This window comes from Catharus ustulatus, chromosome 4 (genome assembly GCF_009819885.2).
Source record: "Catharus ustulatus isolate bCatUst1 chromosome 4, bCatUst1.pri.v2, whole genome shotgun sequence".
NCBI classification, from domain to species: domain Eukaryota; kingdom Metazoa; phylum Chordata; class Aves; order Passeriformes; family Turdidae; genus Catharus; species Catharus ustulatus.
The window spans coordinates 14,670,879-14,682,930 of NC_046224.1; the positions used below are offsets into that span (position 1 = coordinate 14,670,879).

The 12,052-nt window shown below is 36.2% G+C and overlaps 1 protein-coding gene across 2 annotated transcripts in view; it reads right to left on the bottom strand.

Moving 5' to 3' along the window:
* The window catches only part of COG5 (component of oligomeric golgi complex 5), a 175,745-nt gene that overhangs the window by 126,993 nt on the left and 36,700 nt on the right, over positions 1-12,052 (bottom strand). The gene's annotated exons all lie outside the window — the stretch shown is intronic.

The window sequence follows — 12,052 nt, forward strand, 5'->3', positions numbered from 1 at the left end:
AAGGAACAATTACTTAAAATTAGTTTAAGTATTTCTGTTTAAAATCTTGTCTTGAAATTGCAGAGTTTGAGTCTATCCAGATTACGCTTTTCACAGTAATTCTTCCTCCGGTCTTCAAAGCTATCAATATTTACACAGCCAATGATGCTCAGCTTTAAACAGTTAAGGAAAGGAAAACACCATATTCAGATGCAGTTGCTAAAGCACTTTCTCATGATTTTTAAAAAAGTATTTGATGCATGAAGCTAGGAAGTGAAATCAGTTTCCCTACTGCTTTTCAATCATCATGCAAGGCTGCAGTTTATAAAATTACTCACAAACCAAAGAGACTGTATTTTTAAAACAACCTTTAGAAGGTAGCACTTGTCTACAGTTCCCATCTTAAGATCTCACAGCATTTCTGGCTACCATTTTAAGCATTTTTTAAAAGGGAAGAAGTTGAATACAAAGCAACTTGTCTGAAACAAATTTACACTTAAACCCAGCTACCACTGAACCACAGTCCTCTGAACAGTGTTACAACAGAAATATCATTCTTTGTCCCCTACCTAATACCACCTTATAATTTTACCCAATGTTTCATTCATTCCCAGTTGATTAATAATTTCAGCCTCAGGTTTGTGGGGTTTTTTTCCTCTTTGACTTATTTCTACCCATGGGTAGAAGCGGAGAGTTAGGAAAGCTACTAAAGACGGAGAAGTGAAGAAAAGAACTTTCTTACACCTTCAACTATAAATCTCTAATTTCTCTAAACTTTAGAAACCGGTTTGGTTACACAAAGCAAAATCTCAAATCATGAAGAATTTCTTCACTGAAAAGGTAATCAGGCATTGGAATAGGCTGCCCAAGGAGATGGTAAAATCACAAACCCTAGAAGTGCTCAAGAAACAATGGACATGGCACTTAGTGCTATGGTTTAGTTGACACGCTGGTGTTTGGTCAAAGGTTGAACTTGATGATCTTGGAAGTCTTTCCCAACCTTAATGATTCTATAATTCTATTAAAAATATAAAAGAAGATAGGAATGCCATTACTTCATGGGTACAAAAATCTAAATTTTATCAGAGATTAAGATTCTAAGTAGATTTGTGTCCATCTTTTCTTCTTCCCCATACCCACACAGATAATAATACTACTTCTGATACTCTTAGGCAGAAAGAACTACTTCTATTAAATGGAAGAGATGGAAAAAATTATCTCCATTGTCAAAATTAATAAAACCAGGGTCAAAATGTTCATTCAAACTACAGCTTGAACTGCATGATGCCTGAAGCTTGGAAGCAAGCAGCATGCCCATTCTTGGAAAAAAGGTTATTTTGGAAAGCCTCTGGGCTAAGGGTACATTTCCGCGAATTCACCATTCTTTCTTGGTACCTTTTCAGAAGCAGGATTCCACTTTGGAGAATGCACTATGCATTGGAATATCTCCATTTGAAGAACTGAACAATTACATTGTTTCTGTTGCCAGAAAGAGTGTCATTCATAGCACTTCAATGAATCAATTCATTTTTAGAACCATTTTATACTTTTTATACACATACACACATTCATACAAACTATAACTATGGTACAAACATCACAGGAGTTATAGATAACTACTCTGTACACACTGTTCAGCTGAACACATCAGGTTCACACAGAGTACTGCTTGTGAGTGGCAGTGGTGACAGCAGTTTTAATCAAGTTGAGCAATCACAGATTTCCTCAAGAACACCAAGAGCTGTCTTGTGCCAGCTGAGCCAGCACCCCAAAATCCCAGCTTTGCAGAGGACCTGGAACAGTGCTGAAAATGCCTTGGGTGTTGGACACAGCTGGCGTTTTGAGTAGCCCTGTATACATCAGCCAAACTGAGCAACAAAGAGTTGGTTACAGTAATTAAAATTATTTGGATATGATTTTCTTCTCCCAGAAGAAGCATAACAGAATTTCTTCATTTAAAGTTCAAATATCATTCAAATATCAAAACAAATAAATAAATTACTAACTCAGTAGGAATTCAAAAGCCAAAACACAGTCAAAGGAATAATTTTTTCTGTTCAGAGGGTAAAACAACAGCTGCTTGCCTGCTTTCTTGAGCCTCTGACAAAGAACAGGATGACCCAATCTGTGACCTGCTCACAGTGTTCACTGCTTTGATATCTAACAAGCACTTACTAGATAATAGTAATCAATGGAAATTGGAAGCTATACATTAATCTATTTGTCAAAAGAAAAACTAGCATCTTGCATTATTTTGCAGGTGCTAAAATTACTTAAAACAATAAAAGATCAAGCTTTAAAACTCAGCAACATTCACATTTATTTCTAACTGCTACTATTATTCCACTATGTCAGTAACCAATAATGCTACACTAGAGTAGAATATTGCTGCCAATTTTACAAGCAAAAAAACAAAAATAGGTTTTTCCAGAATTAAAACTGCATTTCTTTCCATTTATTTATTCATTCATTCAACAGATGCATTAGCCAAGACTCTGCACAAAAACAGAATATTAAATTATATCAGCTGGATGTATTTCTAAAAAGAATCTAAAAAATTAAAAAGATTGGTGATTTGGTGAATTCATTTCTTCTGTATCTACATCTAGCAGCTCTCAGCGATCTTCAAACATACTTTGAAAATATAGATGCTTTCAGGCAAGCACAGAAAGAGAAAAATAAACTTTGCATCATAATCAAAGATCTAAACAAAGATTTAAAATTGCAGATTAGCAATTTTATGTGGACTCTACAATCCACAGTTCCCTCTGCAGCTGCTGGTTCATGGAATTTTTGGGATCAATCCCACTTCCATTCGCATTTCCTTGTGTTGTGGATCAAATCTACTCAAGGCAATTTTGTGACCAGCTGATCACAGGATGCTATTCAGCCAACTGCCATACATGGCAATCATACCCAACAGAATTATACTGTGGTACCAAAGTAAAGAAATACTGATATTGTTGAAGAATTTTTTCAAAACACCCAAAACTTAAAGCAAGGTTACAAGTCAAGCTCTTAGCAGTTTCATACAAAAGCAACCATGAAATTCAACACTCAACATTCTCTATCTATTTATAGCAGATCATTAAGAAAATGAAGAAAGCTGATATAAATAAATCTGAAGAGCAGCTCAATCACCCTTGCAGCAATTCTCACAATTTCCCTGTCCTTGCGTGTGACTCCTTTAGTCCTCATCAAATATTCATGCACCTAACTCCATGCCTGGCTCATCCTCAATAGATGTCTTTTCTTCTTCCTTCTGCCACATCACACACACGCAAGCTGGCACTGGGAAGGGTAAGACAAGGGGAAATGCACCAATACAAGGCACCTAATAGATTGATGACAAATTCTTTTCGGTACGGCACAACCCAAAGTACCACACATAAAAACATTATGTCCAGTTTGTTCTACTCACGATATTGATTTGGTTAACTGCTGTTAAACTGCATGGTACTGCTTGTTACGGGTTTTATTTATGAAGCATCTTTACACTATTTAACTTCCTAGTTGATGTTGGAAGCAACAACTTCTCAATGTCAAATTACAGGTGAAATATTCTCCAAACACAGTTTTGCATTTTTGCTCTGTGTTTAATAGTCTTCTATGCATGCTGCAAGGCCTGTTTTTTAAGAGATGGGGGAGTGTTTAATTTTGAAAAGATGGATGATGAAATAGAGTTCTATAGTGCTTCATCAATACATTTTTTAAAATCTCATTAATTATTTGCATCTTCTGAAGGTTTGTTTTGCTCCCCCACCCCTCTCCCAATGCAGTTAAGGGTTTAAAGCAATTTAGACAGAAGTGAAGTTAGTGCAAGAAATAATTTATATTCTGACTTTGCCAATACATTACTTTACTTCAGAAAAAAAAAAATTATGTCTTGAGAGATAGATACATGAACTATTTTTTCCACTCAAACCTCAATTCTCTCATTACTCCAAAGCATTTCCTTGGTTTAACTTTGTCAAGTCTAGTTAGTCATGAAAAATCTGTGCTTAAAGATCTGCAAGGAGAATAAAATGTGGAAAATTTCTACAGTCCATGCATTCTTCAAAAAGAAACTGATCTTGTATTACAGAGACTGAACAGATTGATGAAATACAGACAGCTTTTCCAGATCTGCACTAGGCATCTAGGACATAACCAAACTGTTTTTCTACAAAACACAATGATGTGAACAGAAACTATGAAGCAGATCCAGGATACTCAGGCACTGTTGGTCATGGACATTGCACAAGAAGCAGCTAAAATCCTTAGTTTAAGTGTTAATCCACACTATCTCTAACTGTCCATATAAATTTGCTCTAGATTAAGGGCACTGAATACAAACTAAAACTCTGTCTAGTATCAATCTTTATTGCCCCAAAGTAAACTGTAATAGCTGCTTTGCCTACAGGCTTCAAGATTACTGACAGTGGCTTTTATACTCTCACAAATGCTATCATCACAGCCTGTAACATTTATCAAGTATGCACTCAACCAATAGTCCAAGAGCCACTAAGTCCTTACATACAAACGCACTCAAACACCATTGGAAAATCTCTTTTGAAGTATTCTACCCTAGACCTGCACTGCTTATTGAGATAATGCCAGCTTCAAGATTTCAGAGTGGGAGTATTAAACAGGGTATTAGCAAGAGTCCAATAAATAGGTAAATGCCAAGAATTTTTGATGGTAGCAAACAAAATTGGTTTCTGAAGAATATATTTTAAAAATTGCAGGGGAAAAAAAACCAACTGCCCCGGGGGGAACAGAAAATGCTGAGTTTTCCTTTTACTTCAACAGCAAGGCAGTAGAAAAGGTATTACAACATAAAGTAACTTCAAAGAAAAACATTTCAAGCCTAACAACCAGCAAGTTTAAAATAGTAACCACTTTCAAAGGGCAGGCTCTCCTTTCCTTTCATTCTTGCCTTGCATTAAAACTAATTTGCTTGATTAATAAGATAAAATAATGTTCTCCATATCCAGCTGTCTCTCAGGAGGAATGAATTCTCACTGGGCACCATATCCACTGTGGAAAGAATGAGAACTAGAAAAGACCTCTACTTGAGTCAGAACAGCAATTTCTCTTTTAGAAAGACAGCAGGGTAACAGGCACTTGCTATGCAATAACTCACATGGTTTTCCTGTTGATGGGTTGTTGCTGTTGCTATTCTGTGTCTTCCACCTTTCCTCCAGGAGCTCCTAACCCAAGATATCATTTTGCAGAGCTGCCAGCCTACCTAGTAATAATGAAGCTTCTTACTTTGAAAGTACCAGAAATAATGCACATAACATTTTTCCTTTTTCCTATTCCAACTACACTTCATAGCTCCTACCACTGCAACTCATGCCACCTGTACGTTTAAACTGATTACATAGATCATCAGTGAAGGCTGCCAAAGAATTTGACACGCTTTTTCTCCATAAACCTGTATTTGCTCATCATCCATCAGTGCGATAAAAATGTCTTCAACAACCATTTTAAATTTCTCAAGATTTTATTAGTAAAATAAAAGTTAGGCTTCAAGCCTAATGACTGCAAAGCTAGCTCCAGGCATTAACCATATACAATGCAAAACAGTATTTCCTTCCTCAGACATACCACTGACACCATTGCTCTCAGCCTTCTCCCAAAAAACAGCAAATGAAAGCATTTTTCATATAAGCTGTGGTTTGCTTCAGTATTACAGTAAGTGATTTCAAAGACAACAATTATGCAGTTAGGTTAAAAATACTTTAGAAGATGGAAAAAAACTGAAACTATGGTTTAGGCACAAAAACCCTTGATATTTGAAAGCTTCACAGACAAAATTAGTTCCTCATATGCATGTGTATGCATGCATTTTAACACAGTTTAGGTATTTATTTTAGATTCTACAGCTACAATATATATGGGTTTTTTTAAAAACCCTGAAAATATGAAGGGGTTTATATTTCTCTTTCATTTATCCACTTAAGAAAGCAAGAGATGTTTTTCAATAATCAATAAAAATTAAACTATATGGATACAAAGTATGAAAATGAATGAACCCAAACAACAGAGGAAGAACAAAAATAAACTGAATATAATACCAACACAAATCTAAATGTAGATCAACATGCACATCAATCAACTGAATATTTTTTTGGTAGAGGAAATGTGAAGCCAACACACTGCACTAAATTAGTTCAATTTCCATATTATTATGCATTTATCATTACACCTTATTACTGTTAAACTTCTCTCACTTGTCTTTTTATGGCACTACATAAACAGTTTTTCTCTGTTTCCCTGAAGAATCTTGTAAAAACAACTGAAGAATCAACGTGGCAAAGAGGGGACAACTAAGTAATTTATCATTTAAAAAATCAGACAAGAAAACACACCAGATTTTGAAAATTTAATTTGTGGAATATCACCACTGTCAGACTGATGTGGAGAACTTCCTACATTTGAACTGAACACAGGGGCTGACCTTATTTTAACTGCTTCTATCGGGCATTCACAACAAGGAGGGGAATCTAACTACTGTCCTTAAGTTTTATTTTGTCATCTGAAGAAGGCAAAGAATGTTCCTGTCACATGCAGTTACTGTGTGTGGTTCCTGCACTTTGATTTTAAGGGCAGTAAACCCACTGGATCCTTTTTGTAGTGCTTCCAAACTGATCAGCCACGTGGCTACTGAGCGACACTGACACAGATGAAGCCACCCTAGTGATAACCCTTACACTATTGTGTTAGTCTTAAAAAAATTAAAGGGACATGACAGATGATAGCTATTCATGCTGCGTTCACTCTTTACTTACAGGGCAATTAAGATCCTAAGATTTGTCTCTTAATTTCAGCTAGAACAATGCTTGCTACTAGGCACACCATGTGGACACTTTGTCTTAATTAAGAGATAACGGTACCGCCTTTCTAGTTTACAAAATTACTAGAAACAAAGTCTATCCAAGATCTCTGCTGAATAAACAACTCTAGAAAAAATCTTCCTGTTTTCTCATTTTCACATTAAGGATATTACAGCAGGAAGGTATGTAACCAAACTCCTGCATCAGGGGATTGCAATAGGGCAGCTAGTGCTGCTCCTGCTGCTGCCCACCCAGCGCACCTGGTTACACATGACTTTCACAACAAGAATATCTGATGGAGAATTCTGAACCAGACCCTAGAGATTCAACCCTGCATGATAACTTTAGCTGCCTCCCAATCCAAAGCAACACAACCAGCCAGGCAGAACACTTCCTGACATGTCTACACTGGGGCTGCTGTGCAATGCACAAACACAGAGCTACCAGGAGCTGGCACTTGGAGGTGCTGGGCAGCACAGTTACCCAGCAGCAGGGAACAGCACTGAAAACTTCCTCCAAGATACGAAATATTTTCATGGAAGAAAGGTAAGCAAGCCCATGGCACCTCAAACCACAAGGCAGTATTTCCTCATTCTACAGCCACACAGTATCAGAACTCCAGCTCCAGAACATTTCAGCTGCTCTGCTAAACCACTTAGCAACTTTGGGAACAAAAGTTCTTTCAGGCATGCTTCCACAAGGCTCACACAATGCCAGCAGGTGCCTTTTTATTTATATGTTCAAAGCAATACAAAAGATATGATGTCAGAATTCCAAAAGCCTTTCCATAATAATTAAAATCCTCACTAAAACTCAGTAACAATTACCAACTTAGAACTAAGAATATTTTACAAAAGCAGAAACCTCTCAAGTTCTCAGAATAGTCGAAGTGCAATTTTAATGAAGGAGAAACCAAATTCACAGCAATATTGCAATTTTCAAAGAAAAATGAAAAAATACCTTGAAATTTATAGTCACCAATCAAACTTTTGCAAAATCTACCACAACATACAGGAACACTCATTATGAATGTTTATACTAGAGGACAAACCACTTCCATGGAGAAAAGCTAGAGTGAGACTGATGTTATTTAAATTACTATTAAATTTACCAGCCATACTTTCCTCCTGAGCATAACTGATATTGCTTTTTTTTCCTTTCCATTAAAATGCTTAAATAATTGTGCAATAATTCTAGGAGCATGATTTAGCTGTACCACTTAACCAGATTCATTGTTATGATACAAAGTGATATGATACTGATAGCCAGCATGGTTTTGCAATTCTTCTTTGGTATCACCTCATTGTGCAAAACTAAAACAAGATACATTTTTGGAATTAATAGCTAAAGGGCATTCTCTTACTTACACATTTTCTCATGACTACAGAACCTTCCAGCGCTGAAAAGGTCAACAGTTGTTCTAACATGGAATAATACTGAACAAATAACCTATGCCTAATAGTTATACAAACCCAAAAGAATCTTATAAGACATTCTTATTCCATGGCACAAGTAGTTAATTTTTCCATATTTAATCTGCTATGCTATCATTAACTCTGAATCTAGAAAATTAGTATGTACACATTATATATAAAAATACATAAATGTGTAACATATATATACTATTATATTATATATATCATTTACAGATAATCTATTCCATGTCTATTTAAAAATACTTGTCTTTGTGTTGCTTCCAAAGGTCTTCATCTTTGCAAATACAAGAGGAAGCCCAGTGAAACAACATACAATTAATCTGGAAAATCCAGATTTTTCCAGGGATGTAATTCTACAGTGGTAGAACTGAAATCAGCAACGTCCCATGTGCAGGACTGTTTTCTGTCAAGGGAGACATGAATATTAGGAAAGTGGGAAAAAAAACCCCCTCGAAAAACCCAAGCTAAATAAGTCATTATAAAAATAACAAAACAAAGTAAGATGGCAATCAATAATAAGAGAGAAGAGAAAATAAACTTTAAGGGTAACACACCAAATGGAAAATTAATTTTTTGGCTGTCAATCCTTGCGGCAGAAAAGGAATAATAGCCTTAGAAGAGTTCTCTATAGATTAAAGAAATGAGAATAAAGTATTTGAGCCAAAAGAAAGAAAAGACCATGTTACCATCTGAGTCAGAATGGTGCTATCTACAAATTCTAACAGAAATTTTGTCATCTATTCAGCATATCACTCTTAAACAATAATAAAAACCTTTATGACTAGACCTTGCATATGGGTCAGGAGTCAAGATTTACATAAAAGCATGCTACAGCATGATCCAGAACCAGCAAGCTGTAATTTCAGTATCAGGCAGAAAGCAGAACACATTTACAAATTCAGCGTAACAAGGGCACATCAATACAACTCCCAAACCCAAACAGCTATTATCCATCACTTATTTTTCCTTGATACTATAGAAGTTACTGGATTTTCAACTATTCTAACCAAGTTCTTTGCAACTGACTATTGAGGAAACTGAGATACAACAAGGTAAGAAACAAGTTTAGCTATAGATCACAAACTGCTAGAACAGATACAAATCACAAAATATTCAGAAGAGCTGGGTTAGAATTGGGAATGACACTCTTCAGAGCAGGTAAATGGAAGGTACAGAGGAGCTATCTAGCTGGAATCATGCAAACGCACCATGTAAATAATGCTGAACAACAATCCCAGGGTAGGATATCCAAAACCACCCAATATCCATTTTCTAAAGCAACTTGAGCTCTAAAGACACTCTCTGGTACTAAAAAAACCGTATGAGTGAGGATCTCAAATCTCTTGCTAATATGAAAACAGATGAGATTTTTAGACCCAGAAGCAGTAAAATTCCAAATAGTCATTAAATGAGCAGCAAGATTCAGACTGGAAAAAAAGATGCGCCGTACAAAGAAGTGTTGTTGAAGCATTCAGGATAAAAAAAAGAATAATGCAAAGAACAACTGTGCCAATAAAAATCTTCATGAAGATCCATGACATCTGGATGTCAAAATAGTCTGCAGCAGGTTTATGTAAAGTTAAACTCTAAAACACATTAAAAGAATTCTAAAGCTCCAAAATCAAGGACTGCCATAGAAAAACATTAGAACTGGGTGCTTCATTAGGCCCTGCTAGACCTTTTGAGCCTAACGAGTATTTTTAAACAAACTAATCTTATTTAAAACACTGCAGTTCAAGAAATTGATTCAGGGTGATCTTATAAATTCAACAGCAGAGCTTTGACCTTCAGATCTAGAGATGACCTATCACTGTTTGGGAATGCAGCAACAGTCAATGTTGGGACATTAGTTCCTCTGAGTAGAAAGTAAGATAGATAAAAGACAGAAGAGGACCAAGAAATACACTACAACTTGCAAATTTCTGGACTTCCTGCTCTCAGCAAAACAGAAAAATATATCCTCACATACAACTATGACTCCTGAATTGAATTTAGAAGTACTACAGGGGTGTGTGTTACGGCAATTGCCATTATCTCTACCCCTGTGCATGTCTCTTTATATGCACATGCCTCTACACCCTTGTGCTCCACTCTGATTCAAGCTCCTGCCTCTCTGCATTTCTTTTCCCCGCACATCAGACCCAGCAGCCTCAATCCTTCACAGTCTAACCATCTGGATCTCCCTCTCCCTTGTGCTGCCATTCTCAATCCTAAGACCCTTCATCATCAGTCTCCTGGTTTAGGACTCCTGCTGCTCCCTGATACTTCTACCTTCTCATTACCTTTTCACCCCACTTTTCACTACCCTAAAAAGCCAAAATAACAGTAAAATTCTTTCTCCCATCTGTACTGATATAGAAACAGGTATAAGAACAGCACATTTTCTGTTTATGCTGGGTGCCTGCACATGGTTTTTTTTGCCCACTCTTCCCTATCTACCCTTTGAGGATGAAGTCATCTGTTCACACCATCTTAACTAGCATCTGCACAGCAATGGCTTATAAGCATGTCTATCCATCCACCTACTCCTGATTGCCTCCATATGGTACAGCTTCTTTTCCTGATTTTGTCTCCAGAAAACTTTAGCTTAATATATGCTCACAACTCAGCTCCTTATCACTCCTCTCAAACACTTTTTGCAGATAAAACTTCTGCCAATATCACCTCCTGTCATATAGGTAGTCTTTTGTGACCCCTTTGCCTGTATTTGAACTATACATTCATGATACACCCAAAATCCTGCTACAATCTTCCTCTGGGTGTACATCTTTTTCTATCAGTACAGCTCATCCAATACCTCCATCTTTGTTCAGGCACACACTGAAGAATTAGAAAGCAAGCTGGAGATTCATCTGTTTAAATTTAGACAGGCTTCCTTACTTATCCTTAGTCATACTGAAAGTGAAGCAAGTAAATCTCTTTAATATATTAGTATTTATGTTTTCATTTCAGGAATCCTCTTTATCACATCACCCTTAAGAGCTATGCTGGTATCACTGGTTTCAAGCTCTTGGGAGGCAGACGATACAGAGACAGCTCAAAGGGTTCAATCAGCTGCTACTCAGCATAGCCAGCTGGTACCTACTGATCTCTGTTCAAAGTTCCTGCAATCTTTATTTACATGGTTTCTGAATGCAAAAGAGTACGGAACAGGAAGCATCCTAGGTGGATATGAAGCCATTTTTAAAAATACATAAAGCATGCTGTTACCTAGAGATAAATAATATATTGGATGTCTGGTTGAAAGAAAAAGTAAGGAAATAAAGGTATCTGAGTTACACAACTGCATTCTGTATTTGCATTGAAACCTAAAAACAGAGGACCCCATCAAAATTTGACCCACACTACCACCTTAACACAGTTACTTATGTAAGAACTCTGCTTTAACGTTTAGTACTTTATAACACCTTACAAAAAAACCTTAAAAATATTTTAAAATCTCACATATTTTATACTCAGATATTATTAAACTATTTGTTTCAGCAAACCAATTTCAAAAAATATTATTTTGGGGTTTATACTGAAATTATTTCCAAGGTTTATTTAGCACCAGTACTAATTAAAACAGGTACACTGCTCATTATGTGGTTGTGAGCATTGCTTATACTGATAGAATAGATTCAGAAATAAGTTAAAAAACAAAAAGTGAAAACAAAGACATCCCTTGCAAAGTAAAGGTCAAGAACATCATGCAAGAAAGACATCCTTACAAAAACCTGTCAAGTTTCTAGAAAATTCGTATGGAACATGCAAGTTTTTTAAGAAGTTTACATTTCAACAAAATTAATAACCTCCACAACTATACATACATTGTAC